The sequence below is a fragment of the Phascolarctos cinereus genome, unplaced genomic scaffold (assembly GCF_003287225.1).
Source record: "Phascolarctos cinereus isolate Bilbo 61053 unplaced genomic scaffold, phaCin_HiC Scaffold_3;HRSCAF=262, whole genome shotgun sequence".
NCBI lineage: Eukaryota > Metazoa > Chordata > Mammalia > Diprotodontia > Phascolarctidae > Phascolarctos > Phascolarctos cinereus.
In genome coordinates, this window is record NW_027555736.1 from 209355273 (window position 1) to 209373420 (window position 18148).

The 18148-nt window shown below is 38.6% G+C and overlaps 1 protein-coding gene across 5 annotated transcripts in view; it reads left to right on the plus strand.

Moving 5' to 3' along the window:
* Window positions 1-18148, plus strand: part of FOXN3 (forkhead box N3) — a 504847-nt gene that overhangs the window by 181896 nt on the left and 304803 nt on the right. For 3 of the 5 annotated variants that reach the window (XM_078151439.1, XM_078151440.1, XM_078151441.1), the window contains exon 2: window positions 7883-7923. The exons of 1 other annotated variant lie outside the window; for it this stretch is intronic. The gene's annotated coding sequence lies outside the window, so the exon portion shown is untranslated. Of the gene's footprint in view, window positions 1-7882; window positions 7924-12340; window positions 12556-18148 lie in introns of those variants that run through there. One more of the 5 variants, XM_021000338.2, reaches the window with a different exon arrangement.

The following is an 18148-nucleotide window of genomic DNA, read 5'->3' on the forward strand; positions in this document are numbered from 1 at the left end:
ATCTGCTCTCCTTTGTAATGACCTGTTATTGGAGAAGGATCTCTCCAGTGATGTGCTACTCCATTAACATTGAGGTCACTTTCGTATTGTCGGAGTGGTGCTGGCGATGGCAGGTATCCTTCCCCTGAGAGGAAAAGGTAGGTTTAAAAATAAAATGTCTTAAAAAGCTAATTGCCAATGTATTTAGCATATCCCACCTGACTCCTACATAGGAATGAATATTTTTTACAAGGGCAACCTCCAGCACACAGTTGACTGAGTCATTATGAGGTAATTTTCATTTACTTTAAGAAAATGTATTCCTTAAAAAACAAACAAACAAAAAACCCAAAAAACAACCCACAGCTGCTTAGATGTTTAAGTAAAGTTTCTATTCTAAACTTACAAAAGACCAACAAAAATATAGAATGAAACCATATGTTAAACCACAAACCGAGAAATAGCTTAAGAAAAAAGCCTGAGTACAATGTATTAACAATATCATCAACAATAATAGTGGCAACTGACTTTTGTTTAGCTTTTTGAAGCTCGCAAAATACTTTATATACACTGTCTAATTAGAGTCTCTAATAAAATAATAACAATAACAATAAATAATAAAAAGCAAATAAAAATCTTATTTACTTCTGTGCCCTCTTCTGAGCTCCTTAAGAAAATGCAGTCTAAAGTTCTTTTAAACCAAGTCCTGGTCATTTAAAAAAAAAACCAAAACAAAACAAGAAAAAAAAGTGGGGTTGATCTGGGATGGGAATTTTTTTTTTTGGTCTACATTTGTGATTTCATTGCTCCACCTATAAAAAACTCCATTTGCCACAGCAGATTGACAAGAGTTGCCAGGGGGCACCTAGCACTTAAATGACTTGGATGAAGGCAATAAGAATTAATATAGCACCTACTATGTAGGTCCTAGGCACTATGCTAAGTGCTTTTTACAAATATTACCTCCTTTGATCCTCACACACACACTGGCTTCACTGCATCTATGGTGGTGGGTCCTATGAGGTAGAGGCTGTTATTATCTCCATTTTACAGTTGAGGAAACAGACAAATAGAGGTTAAATGACTTGTCCACGGTGACACAATCAGAAAGTGATTTGAATTCAGATCTTCCTGTCTCCAGGCCTGGCACTCAATCCACAGTACTACCTGGCTCCCACTTTGATCTGCTTACCAGATTACCCATACCCAGACAGAATAATCTTTCAAGGATTCTTAGAAAATTATGGAAAATTAAAGTGTTTGTTAGAGTAGAATTTTCTTTAGTTTTTACAAAGCTAAAATATAAGAGAAAGAAGAAACTATTAACTCTAGGGGAATATGAACTAGTTATATCCAGTGCTTAAAAATGAGATCTGTAAATTTGTTCTGTTGTTCTCTTTGTAGTGTAGGGTCTTTAACTGGATTTGGGGGTTCTGTATTATTTTAATATGTTAGTTATTAGGAAGTATAGACCATAAAATGTCTGTTTAACTTGGATAGGGCTTAGACTGTAGGATGGTGCCAAAGACTGCAGGGTGCTAAATAAATGTTATTGATTAAGAATAAGATTTAGAAGGTAAAGGACCAAAGTACTCACAATAATTTCTGATATATACATATGTGTGTGTATATCTCTCTATATATCCATATATATATATATCCATATATATATCTCCATATATATCTCCATATATATATATATATCTCTCCATATATATATCCACATATATATATCCATAATATATATATATCCATATATATATATACACACACATATATACGCAGTGCTTTGTGGTTTAGAAAATGACATTTCCATTATGTCTTTTGAACTCTATAATAATCCTTTCACATAATGCAAATACTGTTTTCTTTTATTTTACATTTGAGGCTTTTAGAGGTCTGATAACATTGCTAGTAAGAGCTGGTTAGTGACAGGATTTGAACCAAGGTCTTTTGATTGGAGTGCCATCCTTTTTCTACTCCCACCATGATGCCTCTTCAGAGTATTATGGCTCCCTAGTGCCTTGACGTACCCAAGGTACATCTCCCCTATATGACACCTTAGGGTCCTTGGAGAGAATTCAAGGACTTTGTGATTCCCTGGGTATGGGGAAGTCCTGGTGTGGCAGGGTAGAAACTCCCTTCTGTCCTATGGGAACTCCCTCCACCAGTTAAGTCCTGGAATACACTGAGATTAAAGGACTCAGCCCCAAAGGTGGTGATTTTGAAGCAAGGTCTTCCCAATGCCAATCCTAGCATGCCATCTGATAAACTGTGCTGCGTCTTAGTGTGAATTTTTCAATGAACATTTACTAAGCATGTACCGTGTACAGTAGACCACAGGGAATACAGAAAAGTAAGAACAATGATCTACCTCTTCTCCTTACATAAAAAATATTACATAATGCTATGAAATATTACATATACATATATATGTTTTTGTTTGTTGCTTTTTTTTAAGGCAGTTGGGGTTAAGTGACTTGTCCAGGGTCACACAGCTAGTAAGTGTCAAGTGTTTGGTCTGAGGCCAGATTTGAACTCAGGTTCTCCTGACTTCAGGGCCTATCCACTATGCCACCTAGCTGCCCCAATATAAGTTTTTAAAAACATTCTAAACTGGAGGTTCCTAAACTGATTTGGCCTACTCCCTTTTAAAAAAAAAATTACTCAGAACCCCCCTGGGAATCTGCTTTCTTTAACTCTTTAATATTTTGCGTTGATCAGAATTCTTAATTCTTACAGTGTTGTCCGTCTTTATAGTGTTGTTAATATAAAATTGTCCTCTTTGTTCTCCACGTCTCATTCTGTATCAGTTTATACAATTTTTCTCAGGTTTCTGTGAAATTATCCATCATTTGTTGTGGCAAAATAGAATGTTTTTAAATAATTGAAGGAAGTGCTAAAATTCCATTACAAATGATTGAAAATAAAGATGTAGTTGGTTTTTTTTTTCCCACCAAAGTTCATGGACTCCCTGGAATCTATCTCCTCCAGACCTCTTCTGTGAGCCCATGTTAAAAACCCCTGCTTTTGGATAACCAGAAAGATTTATTTGGTGATGTTTTCTGAAAGCACCGATATTTCCTACATTGAACCAAGTTTGAGCTAGGCTGGTGAATGGAAGGTTAAGCTGGTTTTGTTGTATCTATAGTACTGAGCTCTATAAACACTACTTTGTTGTTGTTCAGTCACGTCTGACTCTTCATGGCCCCATCAAGGGTTTTCTTGGCAAACATACTGGAGTGGTTTGCCATTTCTTTCTCCAGCTCATTTTACAGATAAGGAAACTGAGGCAAACTAGGTTAAGTGACTTGTCCAGGATCACACAGGTAGTGTCTGAGGCTACATTTCAACTCAGGTCTTCCTGACTCCAGACCCAATGCTTTATCTGCTATGCCACCCCTTAAACAACATTATAGTAGTAATGATGACCTTCCTCTGTTCAGTGAGAGGATAGGCCTATTATCAAATGGTATTCAGTATAACTTTTCCAACAGCTTCTCTTGCCAGTGTTTTCTATGTCTACCTCATAGGACTATTGTACTGCTAATTGATGGTAGCCAGGTGTCCAAGTGGATTAAGTGCAGGACCTGGAGTTAGAAAGACCTGAGTTTAAATCTGGACTCAGTCACTTTACAATATTTGTAAAGTGCTTAGCACAGTGCCTAGAACATAGTAAGTGCTGTATGAATGTTAGCTATTACTGTTATTAAAAGGGCAAGTAGGAGGTGCAGTGGATAGAGTGCAGGCCCTGTAGTCACAAAGACCTGAGTTCAAATCCAGCCTCAGACACTTTCTAACTGTGTGACCCTGAGCAAGTCACTCCACCCTGTTTGCCTCAGTTTCCTCATCTGTAAAATGAGCTGCAGAAGGAAATGGCAAACCACACCAGTATCTTTGCCAAGAAAATCCCACATGGGCTCTCAAAGAATCACACACCACTGAAATGACTAAATAACACAACAGTGAGTATTATTATTTAGGAAAGTACATTATACTTGTTAAAACATTGCATAAACGTGAGTTCTTATTACTAGTTCATCACAGGTACCACTGAACAATTACCATTTACTTATCATTTTATCAGGTGCCCTAGGAAGAAGAAATCAAGTCTCTTGAAAAGGTTAAGAAGTTTTTGATGAAGAAGGACCAACGTAGGAATCATTTGGAGAATAAAATAAGAACATTTGAATTTAATGCTAAATTTGGTGATGATAAGCAATAATTGCAGAAGGAAATTAAACAAAGCATTTCAAAAGCTTCTGCTATGTGCCAGGTACAAGTATCTCATCTGACTCTCATAATAACTCTGGGATAGAGCATTGGGCCTGTCATCAGGAAGACTCATCTTCCTTGAATTCAAATCTGGCCTCAGGCAATTACTAGTTGTGAGACCCTAGGCAAGTCACTTAACCCCTTTGCCTTAGTTTCCTCATCTATAAAATGAGCTGGAGAAGGAAAAGACAAACCACTCCAGTATCTCTGCTGAGACAACCCCAAATGGGGTCAGAAGGATGCAACTGAAAGATTGAACAACAACCCTGGCAGGTAGGTTCAGGTATTGTCCCCATTTTATAATTGAGGAAACTGAAGCAGACAGAGGTTAAGTGACTTGCCTAGGGTCATAGAGATAGTAAGTGTCTGAGGCTGAATTTGAACTCAGGTCTTCCTCTATCTAGGCCCAGTCCTCTAGCCACTGTGCTCCTGAGCTGCCCCCAAAAGGAATTCAGAGGGGGCAGCTAGGTGGCACTGGCCCTGGATTCGGGAGGACCTGAGTTCAAATTTGACCTCAGAAACATAACACTTACTAGCTGTGTGACCCTGAGCAAGTCACTTATCCCCATTGCCTAGTCAAATAAATAAATAAATAAAAATTAAAACAAAACAAAACCAAAAGGAATTCAGAGAAGAACAGGAAAGTGCAGGAAAAAGTCTTACTGCAGTTTTAAGCTACTAAACCTGAAAATTGTGCTTTAGTAGCTTAAAATTGGAATAAGACTTTTGTGACACCCTATGTTGATCTGAGGTTAGGTAACTTGGTTTCTAGTACTAATCCTGCACCTAATTATGTAGCTTTGAGTAAATTCCTTAATCTCTTTGGGCCTCATTTTCTTGCCTGTAAAATGAAATCTGAACCAGATGACTTTTAAATTCCCTTCCAGGGCTTAAATTCAGTGATTCTGCGTGTATCTTTGTGGATAGCATGGGAACTGAGTTAGGCCTTGAAGAACACCTCCAGTTTGTGTAAATGGAAAGTGGCCACTGTCACATTAGGAACAAAAGGACAGTAGGCTCACGGGATGATAGATTTTGAGCTGGAGGGGACATCGTGTTCATGGAGTCCAACCTTCTAATTTGACAGATGAGGAAACCGAGGCCCAGTTAAGTGATTTGCCCAGGGTTACAGATGTAGTAAGGATGTGTCAGAAGTGGGATTTGAACCCAGGTCCTTTGACTCCACAATCAAGTTTGTTGTACTTCTCCACTATACAACACAACTTTATTAAGAAGTAATGGAAGATGCAGTTGGCCCTTCCTAAAGGAAGACTAGCTACAGAGATAGTGAAGCAGGGCTAAGATCTATGCTGAAAGTTTGGGAACGTGAGCTCTCCCTGGAGCTAGTCCCGTATAAGGAGGAAAGAAGAAGGGCAGTGCAGGAGGAGAAGCCGTCAGATGACCGGGCAGCGTCCTAGACGTGTGCCAGAGTACTAGCTGTGAGGTAGTCCCAGGGCTGCCTTCCAGGCTAGGCAGTAGGCGTCTTTCCTCAGACTCGGCTACTCTTTCTGGATAGACTCATCTTTTCTTTCTGACTTTGCGGTTATTGGGGGGTTAATCGGTCAGAGTAACCAAGGAGCTGTCCCTGGTAGATGTTAAAAACATGGAACAGTAGTTAGTCCTTCCTGTTTAGATTACATCTGCAACCAATGCTGACCCTTCCTCATAAGTCATTTATTTAATACTCATTTATTTATTAAGTGCCTGTTATGTTCCTGATTCTGTTCCGGTCCCTGGAAATCCAAAAAACAATAAATAGTCCTTGCCATCAAGCAGTTTTCACAGGGAGTTTGGCATAATAGCTAGCTAGCATTTATAAAGCAGAGAGATGGAATGTTATGTATTGGAAATGGCAAGCAGTCCCATTGGGTTTGAAGGTGGAGTGAGTCAAAGGGATTGATTTTGGTAGGAGGGAAATTTTGTAATAAAATTCTTGAGGCAAAACCTGAGAAAACCTCTAGAATTGTCATTTTTCTCAGGTATGGGCCATTTCCAAACCTAAAGCTGGGGTGAGAGGTAGCTAAGTGGCCCAGAGAGTGTTGGACATGGATTAAGGAGGACCTAAGGAAAAAAATAAAATATAAAATAAAAAAAGAGGACCTAAGTTAAAATCAGGCTTCAAATGCTTACTTGCTGTGTGACCCTGGACAGGTTACTTATTTATTCTCTGTCTGCCTCAGTTTCCTCAACTGTAAAATAACACCTACCACACAGGTTTTTGAATCAAATGAGATATTATTTGTAAAGTGTTTAGCGCATAATAAGGGCTTAATAAATGCCTGTTCTCTTCCCTCCCCTCTAAAGCCCATCTTCATTTTTCATCCATGGTGGATCTGGAAAGGCTCATTTTTCTTAGGGCACCCGTAAAAGGGGAAATTCTGCCCTGATGCCGCCATCATCTGGAGGAGGAGGAACAGGTTTAATTTGACTGGGTGGGATCTGGCCTTGACATAGACCAAAGATTTACTCTATAATGGTTGTAGAATAAGGTCTCTGTAGGTGGCTGAGTGTTTCTCAGCAAATAAACTACAGACTTGAACTTTCTTTTTGACCCACTTCCTCTGCAATTCACAGTGTGAATTAGGGTGCCAGCAACAGTGCCATTACTGATGTAGAGCATTTTTTGCTATGGTTGTTGATAGATTGAATTTCTTCCCTGAGTTCATATCCTTTGACCATTTATTTGTTGGGAAATGACTGCTGTTATTATATATTTGTAAAAGTTCCTTATGTATCTTGGGTATCAGACTTTTAACAAAGAAATTTGCTGCAAATAGTTTTCCCAAATGTTGACCTTCTTCTGTTTATGTGAAAGCTTTTCAATTTTATGTAATGAAAACTGTCGACTTTTTTCTTCTCTTGTCAATATTATTTTCTACAATCTATCTTGAATAGTCAAGAGCTCTTCTCTTGGCCATAGTACTGAGAGCTATCTTCTTTTCTGCTTTTCCAGTTCATTTATAAAATGACCTTTTATGTGTAGGTCCTGTATCCATTTGTAGCCTTTTGTGGCATATGGTGTGAGATGTTAGTCTATACCTGATTTCTGATAGACTGTTTTCCAATTTTCCCTGGAGTTTTTGTCAAATAGTAAGTCATCATTCCAGTAGTATGAGTCTGCATTTTTACTAAATACCATGCTACTATATATGATTACTTCTGGGTCTTCAGTACCTAATTTGTTCTGTTGCTCAACTATTCTATTTTTTTAAACAAGTAGCAAATAATTTGGATGATTACTGCTTTGTAGTATAGTTTGTGATTTGGTGCATTTAGGCTCTCTTCCTTCCCACAGTTTTTCATTGTTTACCTTGAGATTCTTAACCTTTTGTTTCTCCAGATGAATTTTGCTATTTTTCTAATTCTTTAAAGTAATACTCAGGTAGTTTGGTTGGTACAGCACTAAATCTATCAATTAATTTAGGTAGCATTGACATTTTATAATATTGGCATGACACAACCATGAGCAATTTGTCTATCTCCAATTATCTGTCTTTATTCCTAGAATTAAAGAGTATTTTTTATTTGTATAATTCTTGTTTATGTCTTGGTAGATGGGTTCCCATATATTTTCTATATTTGCTAGTTATATTATAGGTAATTTCTTTTTTCTATCTCTCCCTGCTAGGTTTTGTTGGTGACATACGAAAAGGCTGATGAGTTTTGTGGGTATGTTTTATATCTTGTTATTTTATTGAAATTATTGATTGAATTTTTTTGGTGGAAATTTTAGAGTTCTTTGAACCAGGGATGTTAAACTAAAATAGAAATATAACTCATATGAAAGGATCCTTGTGCATATTGACTATATAAACCACATATTAACATTATCAATGTTCTGTTGTATTTTTGTTTATTTTGTTAAATATTTCTCAATATTTTAGACTTGTTTACAAGGCTGGCAAAGGATGATCTGTAGGCGGCATGGTGCTTAGGTGGTACAATGTATATGTAGAGTACTAGACTTGGTGTAAGGAAGACCTGAATTTGAATCATGCCTCAGATACTAACTTGCTCTGTGTCCCTGAATAGGTCACTTAACCTATCTTTGCATCAGTTTTTTGAGGCAAATACTGAATATTGAAGCACTATTAAATACCATTTTTAAAAAAAATTAGTGCAAAGAGGCCTGAATTTGAGTCTGGGAGCAAGAAGCAAAGCCAGGATCTAGTTCCATTATACCACTAGCTAACTGGTTGTCAATAAACATTTGTTAAGCACCTGCTCTGTGCCAGGCACTGTGCTGAGTGAGCCCTAGGGATACAGAAAGAGACAAAAGATAATCACTGCCCTCAAAGGAGTTCACAATCTAATGGACTTTGAGCAAGCTAATTTAATTTAATAGAAATGTCTTAAACATTTACTTTGTGCTTGGCTCTGGGTCTAAGAGGATTGATATGACACAGACCCCTCTCTTAAAGAATATATATTCTAGTTAGAGAAGAGATTTAGGCCTGGGGAAAGTGCCGTGAGAAGTTAGAGGAGTAAGAGACCCTTCTTACTGTAAATCAGGGAAGGTTTCCTGGGAGAACTGGAGAACTGAGTTAGAATTTGAGAAAGGGAGGTATTGCAATAAGTGAATAAGGAAAGGGAGCCCATTCCAGGGATGAACCCTAAACTATTACACTGGCCTGGAATGTACTTGTGCCTTATTTCCTTCAAAATAGTCTTCAAGATACGATACTTATGTGAGCCCTTTCCTCATTCACCCAATATGCTAGAGACTTGAGGCAGCTAGGTGGCGCAGTGGGTAGAGCATTGAACCTGGAGTCTGGACAGAATTACATCCAAAACTGGCCTCAGTGTCACCCTGGGCGAGATGCTTAACCTTTGCCTCTGTTTCTTTATCAGTAAAATGGGGCTAAATTTTTTTTAAAAAGCAGCTACCTTCTAGAGTTGCTGTGAAGATGAAATGAGATATTTATGAGAAGCCTTGCAGACTTTGAAGTGCTATATAAGTGTTAGCTATTGTTATTAGTAGCAGATTTTTATTTTTTAATTTTTATTGTTACTGCTTCCCCCCACCCCCACCCCACCCCAACATTGAACAAGTATCAGTGGTGTTCTGTTCACCTTCTTCTAAGAAATCGAATGAGATAGTATTTGGTTATATGTTGCAGCCTGCTCACATCCATCACATGTTTATCCATTGCCCTCTGTTAGGATAATCATTTTTTAGCCTTTTGGAGGCAGTGGTATTCCTTGTCTTGCTGTCATATAGCGACACCAGTAGAATGTTAGTATTAAAAAAAGATAGGCCTTTGCTTTCATAGGAAGCTTGGGGTCATTAGAGGAGCTTTGCAGTTTCCTGAAGGCAATTCAGCCTGTTCTTCTCCTTCTTTTCCATTCTGGGCCCAACTCATCCTTCTGCCTCATCCTTCTGCACTGTCTATCCAAGATCTGCTAAGGAATATAAAAACATTAAATTATGGGGGCATTTGCTTTGTGGAATTTAAAGCTTCATATATATATACATATAGACATATATGGAGGTCTGTATGACACATATACACATATTTATAATGTAAAATTGAATATTAGTATATAAATATATATTTTGTATGTATATATGTGTATATATATGTGTGTGTGTGTATATATGTATATATGTATATATATGAATTTTTTTTTTGAGGTTTGAGGAAGGGAAAAGATCATTTTCATCTGGTGAGGGGTATTGGTAGGGAGAAAACAGAAGCATTCCCAGAGGACATATCTTAAATTTCATAGGATTTAATGCTGGGCAAAACCTTAAAGATTATCTAACCCAATTCTGTTGTGTTACAAATAGGCAAACTGAGAGCTAGGGGAATTAGATAACTTGTCCAACGTCACAGTAACAAGAAGCAAAGCCAGGATTTAAACCCAGCCCCTCCAAGGCCACATCTAATGTTCTTTTCACTGGACCATGATTCTTTTTTCCTTGATAACCCATCATGGATCTGTTGCCCAAAATTTATCTGAATCTTTGTTCAATCTGTTTACATTTCCAGTCTCATTCCTACTGTTCCAGGAGAGAGATCCATATGGTCATTCCTCCTCTTCTTATTTTTATATCATCAAAATCATCATCATCATTATTATTGTTATTACTTTTGCACAGTGCCTGACACAGAGTGTTTTATATGTGCTTGCTTATTGACATTTTATAAGCCTTTTTAAAATTTTTAATTTTTTACATTTTCACATTTACATTATTTACATTTTACATTATTTACAGAATCATAGAATGTCACAGCTAGAAGGGACCTCAACTCATAGAATGTTACACGATAGAACATTGTGTTAAATTGATGGAATCTCAGAACATAGAATGTTAGCTGGTAGGGGCATTAGAACATAAAGTATAAGCCATCAGAAACAGAAAAGGTGTTGAAAAATGAGATATGGTACATCTGAATTGGAAGAGGCCTTATAGTTCATTTGGTTCTATTCCACCATTTTACAGAGAGGTAAATTGGGGCCCAAAGAGGGAAACCGAGGCCCAAAAAGGGAAAATGAAGTGGAGGGGAGAAGAAGCATGATAGAATATATATTTTTTTGTTACTCAAAAGCATTTTGTTCCAACTGAAAGATGAATTCTGGGGAGATACAGTACACCAGGCCCTGGAAATGAAGATTGGAATGCATTTTAGAGATGAAACAAATATACATCAACCCCTGGAATTGTTTTCCTCTGTCACAAGCCCTTAAAAATGCTGTGCCATTTGACTCAGACAGGAGCATCCCCCTGGTGTGCTACTAAGATAATTGCTTCACTGCCACTTATGTGTGTGTATGTTTGCACTTTGAATGTTTATGGATTTAACTAATGGCTATGGATTTCCGCATTTGCATAAGGAGTTAATCTATTGAATAGGAAAACAACTCTTAGCCTTTTCTGAAGATAGGCTGCTGAGGTACAAGCTAGACACACTTAGTAATAGTGTGAGCAACAGGTCACTTTTTGTAATCTTGGCTGTACAGCACAGTGCTGGATGGAGAATTTGGCCAAGGACTAATTGCATGGCATAAGCATCTCTTAAGGGCCCTACTGTACAGAAGTGGAAAAATAAAAAGCACAATCCTTACCTTCAAGGAGCATACAACTGACATGGGGAGATTTAGCTTGCTTATTAATGTTAGCAACAACAACTCAAGTTTATTGAGTTGCTCTAAAAGTGCTCCAAAAATCTTCAGGCATTTTTAAGCTTTTTAATGGCTGAAAAAACAAACAAACAAACAAACAGCAGTAACACTTTTGGGACACCCAACAAGCTTTAATCACCTAAAACCACACTAAGAATTTAGGGCACTCAGATAGATTTACTATGTACATTACCTCAGAGGTGTGGTACAAGGTAGAATGTAATAGGAGGAAGCTATGTTGCTTCATAGAGTGATGGACCGGGGTTCAGGAAGTCCTGGATTTAAATAATGCTTCTGACACTAGCTCTGTGGCCACAGACAAGTTATTTTAATCTCTGTGAACCTCAGTTTCTTCTTCTGTAAAGTATATCACTTTATTATTGTGATATTAGTAGCATTTTTTAAACAGGGTTATTGTAAGGACAGCTCAAATGAAATAATATATGTGGGACCTTAAAGCACTATGTAAATGTCTTCTTCCTCTTCCTCTCTTCTCCCTGTCCTCCAAAGAAAAGAGTTAGGTCTAGACAGAATGTCCCAAGAAAATCTGAGGTCAAGTCACTTTCCTCTGTGGTCCTTACATTCCTCATCTGTAATTTGAGGACGTTGGACTGTCAGATGGGCCCTAATGGTTCTCCTTATCGTGAGCTCTGACATTTTAGAAATTGAACTATATGTCTCTAGATTTTGAAACTTAAGTCTTTTCTCTTTGGCCTCTAATGGTTCAAATGCCATCAATTTCCCCTGCAGCAAACCTGACGTCACTTTGGGTCCTCCTTGGGAAAATCAGGAGCTGGGTGTGGAGTTGGGCCAGCAGGAAGCTCTGTGGTTTCCCACCAATGAACTGTGAGGTGAACTCACTCGTTAGACAGGTTATTGGGGCAGGACATGTGACAGTCTTTTCAAAGCCGTATTTTGCCAACACCCCTTAGCTATGAGAAGTACAGGAATCTAGTCGGGTGGAGAGATCCTGAGAAGTTGAGACTTGTATGTGAGATTGTTTCAGGCTTTTCCATTACTTTGGGCCTTTAAAAAAAAAAGTTACTCACCAACTGGCCAAAAGGGCCCTGAAACCCTGCACAGACGACGAAAGAAAAAAGTGACTTCCTACTAGAGAGGAACTTGGAAGGAAAAAATAGTCTAAGTACATGAAGGCAAACCAGACTGCTGTCGGTAGGTGGCAAAGTACTTTACTATAAATATTGCAAGAGGCTTCTTTCTTTCTTTTTTTTTTTTTTTTAAATCACTTTGCATTTCAGATGACTGAAATAACTGGAGAACCTTCCACTTCACATGCTACGAATTTGAAAACAAAGTGGAAGGGGTATCCTTACATGGAAAAAAGTTTGGCTCTGCATCAGATTTAAAGTGAAAGTCTCAATCTTGGCTGATTTCCCTTGTTTAGTATTATTTCACTCTTATTATATAAGGTCTTGGAGACCATTCAGTTTGCATGGTACAGTATAGAAGGGGCTGGATTTGACATCAGAGAACCTACCTTCAGATCCCAGCTCTGCCACTCATGACCTGTGTGACTCGGGGCAAGTCATTTCACTTCTGGGGTCTTCTTTCCTTATCAGAAAAATTTCGGGGATTGGATTACACCAATGGTGTCAAACTCAAAAGAAATAGGGGCCCACGAAACCCTACTTAAGGATCCTCCAGGCCGCATATTGACTTAAAATGTAATATTTTAATTTATTTTGTTACCCATTTCCAAATTTCATTTTAATCTGGTTTGGGTCCACACTTGGGAGTGTTGTAGACTCCATATGGGCCAATGCATGTTTGACCTCTCTGAACTAGATGACCAGTTGGGAATTTGTGAGAAAGCTATCATATTTGCAGGTAGTCCCAAGAGGTAGCCGCAACAGCCAAATTTATTTTCATTTTCTTACTTTCATTTTTGTCTATTCAACTGTTATCCTTTAGATATGACTTTGTGATTGCATTATGTGATTTTTTTTTGAGGTTGTTCTTTGCAATATATTTTAGAGAGCAGGATGCTACAATGTAATATGAATTGGATATGAATTGTGGCTCTGCCATTTAATGTCTGCTACCTCACACATGTCACTTAAATTCTCTAGGTCTCAGCTTGGTCACTTATAAAATCAGAAGGCTGGTTGAGACGATTCCTAATGCCCTTTCTATCTTTAAATTGATGAACCTGCAGGTTTAGAGCTAGAAGATCCTTCTGAGGCTGTCTAGTCCAAACCCTGAATTTTACAGATAAGGAACTGAGGCCCAGATAAGTTAAGTGACTTTTGGAGGTCACACAGCTAGTATGTTTAGTGGACATAGCATGTTAAACAAAACAAAACACCAGCAACAGTTTATGCGGTGAATAGACCAAGCCTGTTAAAAACACATGTGACCTGACCATGTGGTGGTGGGGATTTCTTTTACGTGTGTTCTAACTTTTTCTTTCCTGGAAATAGATAGTAAAATTTAAAAATTATCTTAGGATTTTAAAAACATGAACTGCTTATGCAAACAGTTATTCTGCTTTTAGTAACAACATCAGTAGCAAACATTATGGTTTATAGAAACAGAAGAGTTTAAAGTCTCTATTTAATATCAAACAGGAAATGGAAAGTTATCTCTAGCCATGTGGCGGGCTGTTACCCCCCCCAACAAACCTGCCATACTGTTTATCAGGGTCCCCCAAATCTGTGGGAAATATTCTTTCTTAGATTTGGTTTACAGGTCCTGAGTTTTCCTGGCAGTCCCAACTGCAACATGACCCATGCTGGGAAGGGGTGTTTTGCAGCAGTTAATTGCTGGAGCTCAATCTAAAGTTTTATAAATGATTGAGAATGATTTGCTCTGTTTCATTCCTCCCTCCCCCTTATTTGTGTCAGTGATGCCAGTCACCCACCACATGCACATGAATATTCTTTCTGAAGACCTAGGATTCATTTTAAGGTCAGCCTTCAATTTTCAAAGAATATAATTTGCCGCTATATATAGAGATTCATGATTGCTCCTAATAACTAATGGAGGAGGGGGAAGGGGGAACTCAACAGAGAAATAAATGCCTAACAGCTGTGTCTGTTTAAACTTGATTAAAGGCGGTTTAAAAAAAAGTAAACAAGTACAGAGTAGACAATAGGCATAGAGAAAGACAAGTATCTCTTACTGTGAAAAGTTTTACAGACAGAACTTGCTCTACTTAGGAGGCCTGAGATGTCTGTGTTTAAAGTTTACTTTGCTGTTTGTCTTGAGTGGGATCAGTGTTGTAGTGAATAATTTACAGCCAGCATGAATGAGCTCATTAGTCACCTTTTCAGACTTTAACTGAGTTTCGTGGTTGTCATTACACCAGCCTTCTGTTCAGCCGCTGAGCAAAATGACAGTGTGGCAGTTGGCTGCCTGTCCTAGGGCAGACTGCCTCCTTTCAGGTCTGCCTTGCCTTTTGTGTGCTATTGAAACCTTCTTTTTTGTGACCCTGGGCTGGTCCACTAAGTCTCTGTCTTCAGATGGTTTTGCTACTCTGAATTCAGATGACATGTTTTTGACGGAAATCTTTAAAAATGCTCTCTCCCTGCTAGGCAAGATTCAGTGGAATGAGATGAGCCTCTAGTCCATCCTCCCCTAGAATATAGGTTTTCTTTGGACTATGTTTGATATTGTGTCCTGAGGTCACCTGAAAACACAGAAACTAGGTAGCAATTCTATCTAATAGGGTGCCCGAGTCTTTTTGACAGGTAAGAGCATTACAGTCGTGAGTGTGTTTCAGTGAAATCATGTTAAAGCTCTGAAAACTGGTATGGCTTTGGATCAGCACTTTGCGGCAAATTAAGCAGTTTGGATCATCACAATTCAGAACAAGATTGGAAAGATGGGGGTAGACCAAGGTCCTGCTTGGCCCTAGGATTTGGAGATTATTTTTAACCCTCCATTTCATCTCTGGACCCTGCTTCCCCAAGTTAGCAAGAAAAAGCTGATAGTCACATTAAATTCTCACAGCATTGTAAATTCGGAGACTAGTGAGAGTGGCAAGCTCTTCCTTAGAATCCAGGACTGGGCATGTTGGAGGAGATGGCAGTTATGTGGAGGGAATTGCCAATATGGTAAATGCCTCGTACCTCTTGAACCTGGTCATGGAGGCCTTTAGCTGGGTATGATATAATACTAGCCTAGAATAACAGCAGCAAAAGACTAAACTGCCCTCTGTTAAAAAAAAAAATGGTAGTATGCCCACCACTGGCCAGGGACCAGACCTTTCTGTCAGGGGACCTCCAGTGTTGACACTTAGGGTGTATGGAATTGTTCTAGTAGTATTGACTCAGCCTGGCCCCAGACATCTTGCCCTGAGGCCTAGAGAGAGTGGAGGTCTTAGTATCATGGGTGTTCCAGTATGCAGAAGCACTTCTTGCTGGCTTTAGTCATTGACATGGGCAGCACTCCCTTCTGAATTCCATGTTGTTGGACAGCTGGCCTAACAATGTCTGTGGCAAGTAAGAAAAGATAATTCAATGCTGTACTGTGAATAAAGCTGCCAAATTAAAAAGCAAGGGTTTTTTTTGGGGGGGTGGATCCAATTCTTTGAAAATAAACACATTCATGTTTCTTTAGGTACAAAAATGAGGTGCTATTTAACTATACTCATAGGAAGAATTATCCAATTATCAAACTATCAGTGATCAAATTTGTCCTATATATCACTTTTTGGGTACATAGTGGTTTACACGTTGTCTCTCTCGTTAGATCTTGAGCTCCTTCAGACTGTTTTTTGTGTTTTTTTTTGAACTTTTCTTTGTATCCCCAGAGTTTAGCCCAGTGCCTGGCACACAGTGCTTCATAAATGTTTACTGACTGATGACTGACAGAGAATTTGCTATGCTATTAGCTATCCACTCTGGAATCATATTAGTTAACATTTCTGTCCTGCTTAAGAATCACCAAGCTTCACTCTAGGAGGTAGATAATGAAAGTATTATTAGCCTCATTTGACAGATGAGGACACTTTGGCACAGAGGGGCAAATTGGCCTGTACTGCTTTGTAACACAGTAACACAGCTAGAAAGTATTGGAGGCAGAATGGTAACTCAGAGGCTTGTGCCTTGCTTGGTAACTTGAATCTTGCACGGTATTCAAGTGATCAGTCATTTGTAACCATACTTTGACGCTTGAGGGTACATAAGATTTGCACCTGAGCTGCAGTACTCAAGTAGCCGGAAAAAATCTTGGGCGTTTTCCCCTGAAATATTTATCACTTAAGAGAATTTCAGCCCAAAGAAAAGTCCCAGGGAACTTTCACCAGTCTGGAAGAGGACAGTTAGTTTGCCTTTAATTTTTCTGCACAGGGTCTTATCAGTTCTGTTGTAATTCAACACTAGTTGCTGATAGAATGATTCTTAGGTGGATATTTGTTGTGCCTTTCAGCCCAGCAGGGAATAATCCAGACCAAATGAACTCAATTCGTTACCGTTTTCCAGAAAGTTCATCAAAGTTAGAGCTTTTACTTCGCTCCAGAGTGAAGGTTTTGCTTGTAAGGATTGACTAGTTTATCTCATTCTGCTACAAAGAAAATAAAGTGAGAGAAGTTTGTATTTTGGCATTGTTAACACTTTGGCAGGCTCACTTACAGAGACCCATGAGACTCCGGAACTTGGTGTACACACTGAAAAGGCAAGAAAACCTCTTGAAAACTTGGAAAAGGGGGGAAAAAGTTGTTGGGATTTCTTTCCTATGACAGGGCTATGAATTGACATAGAAAAAAAGTTTTGAGAAGGAAGACTTTCCAAGAGGGTTATGATTCTTGTTGGGTAAAGCAGTCAATCAACAAATATTTCTCAGTTACCCACTTTGCATCAGGCAAAGAGTGGGAACAGAAGTATAAGACAGACAGTCTTTTCCCTATTTTGTTCTTCCTTTAAAAAAATTTTATTGATAATTTTGTCTTTCCATCACTTACATATTCATACGTATCCCTCCACTCTTTCCTTTTTCTTTTGATTACAGTGAAGACAACCTACCATGCTGATCATAAGGTGAACTAAAAATACCAAATTGGAAGAAAAAAAAATGCTGATACTTGTTTCTTTTCAAGTAACTAATTTTCAGTAGCTTCACAGATTTAGATCCATCCTGGGCCCTTCTCCATATTGCTTGGCATGAAGGAGCAAGCCCTGAATATGGACTCCAGAACCTGATTTTCAATCCTGTTTCTAGTTAATCTGTGGCTTGCTGAGCAAGGAAGATACTTAACCTCCCTGAATCTTAGTTTCTTCACCTGTAAATTAGGGGTTGGACTGGATAGCTACTAAATACTCTTCCAAGTTCTAGAGCTCTAATTGTCTGGTACCTCCATCTTTCTCTTGGTGATTTCACCTGCTCCTGTGGGTTCAGAAGTCATCTCTAGGACCTCTATGCAGATGACTCTCAGATCTTCATATCAAACTCTCATCTCTTCTGAGCTTCAGTTTTGCATTTCCAATTGCCTGCTGGATGCATTCACCTGAATGTTGTTGTTCAGTCTTTTTAGTTGCATCCAATTCTTCAGGACCCCATTTGGTATTTTCTTGGCAAAGATACTGGAGTTTGCCATTTCCTTCTCCAGCTCATTTTACAGATGAGGAAATGGAGGCAAACAAAGGTAAGTGACCTGCCCCAGGTCATACAACTAGTAAGGCTAGCTTTTGAACTCAGGAAGATCTTCCCACTCCAGGGCCAGCCCTCTATCCACTGTACCACAGACTCAAACTTTGCGTGTTCCAAACTGAATTTCTACCTTTTTTCATAAACCTTCCCCTCTTCC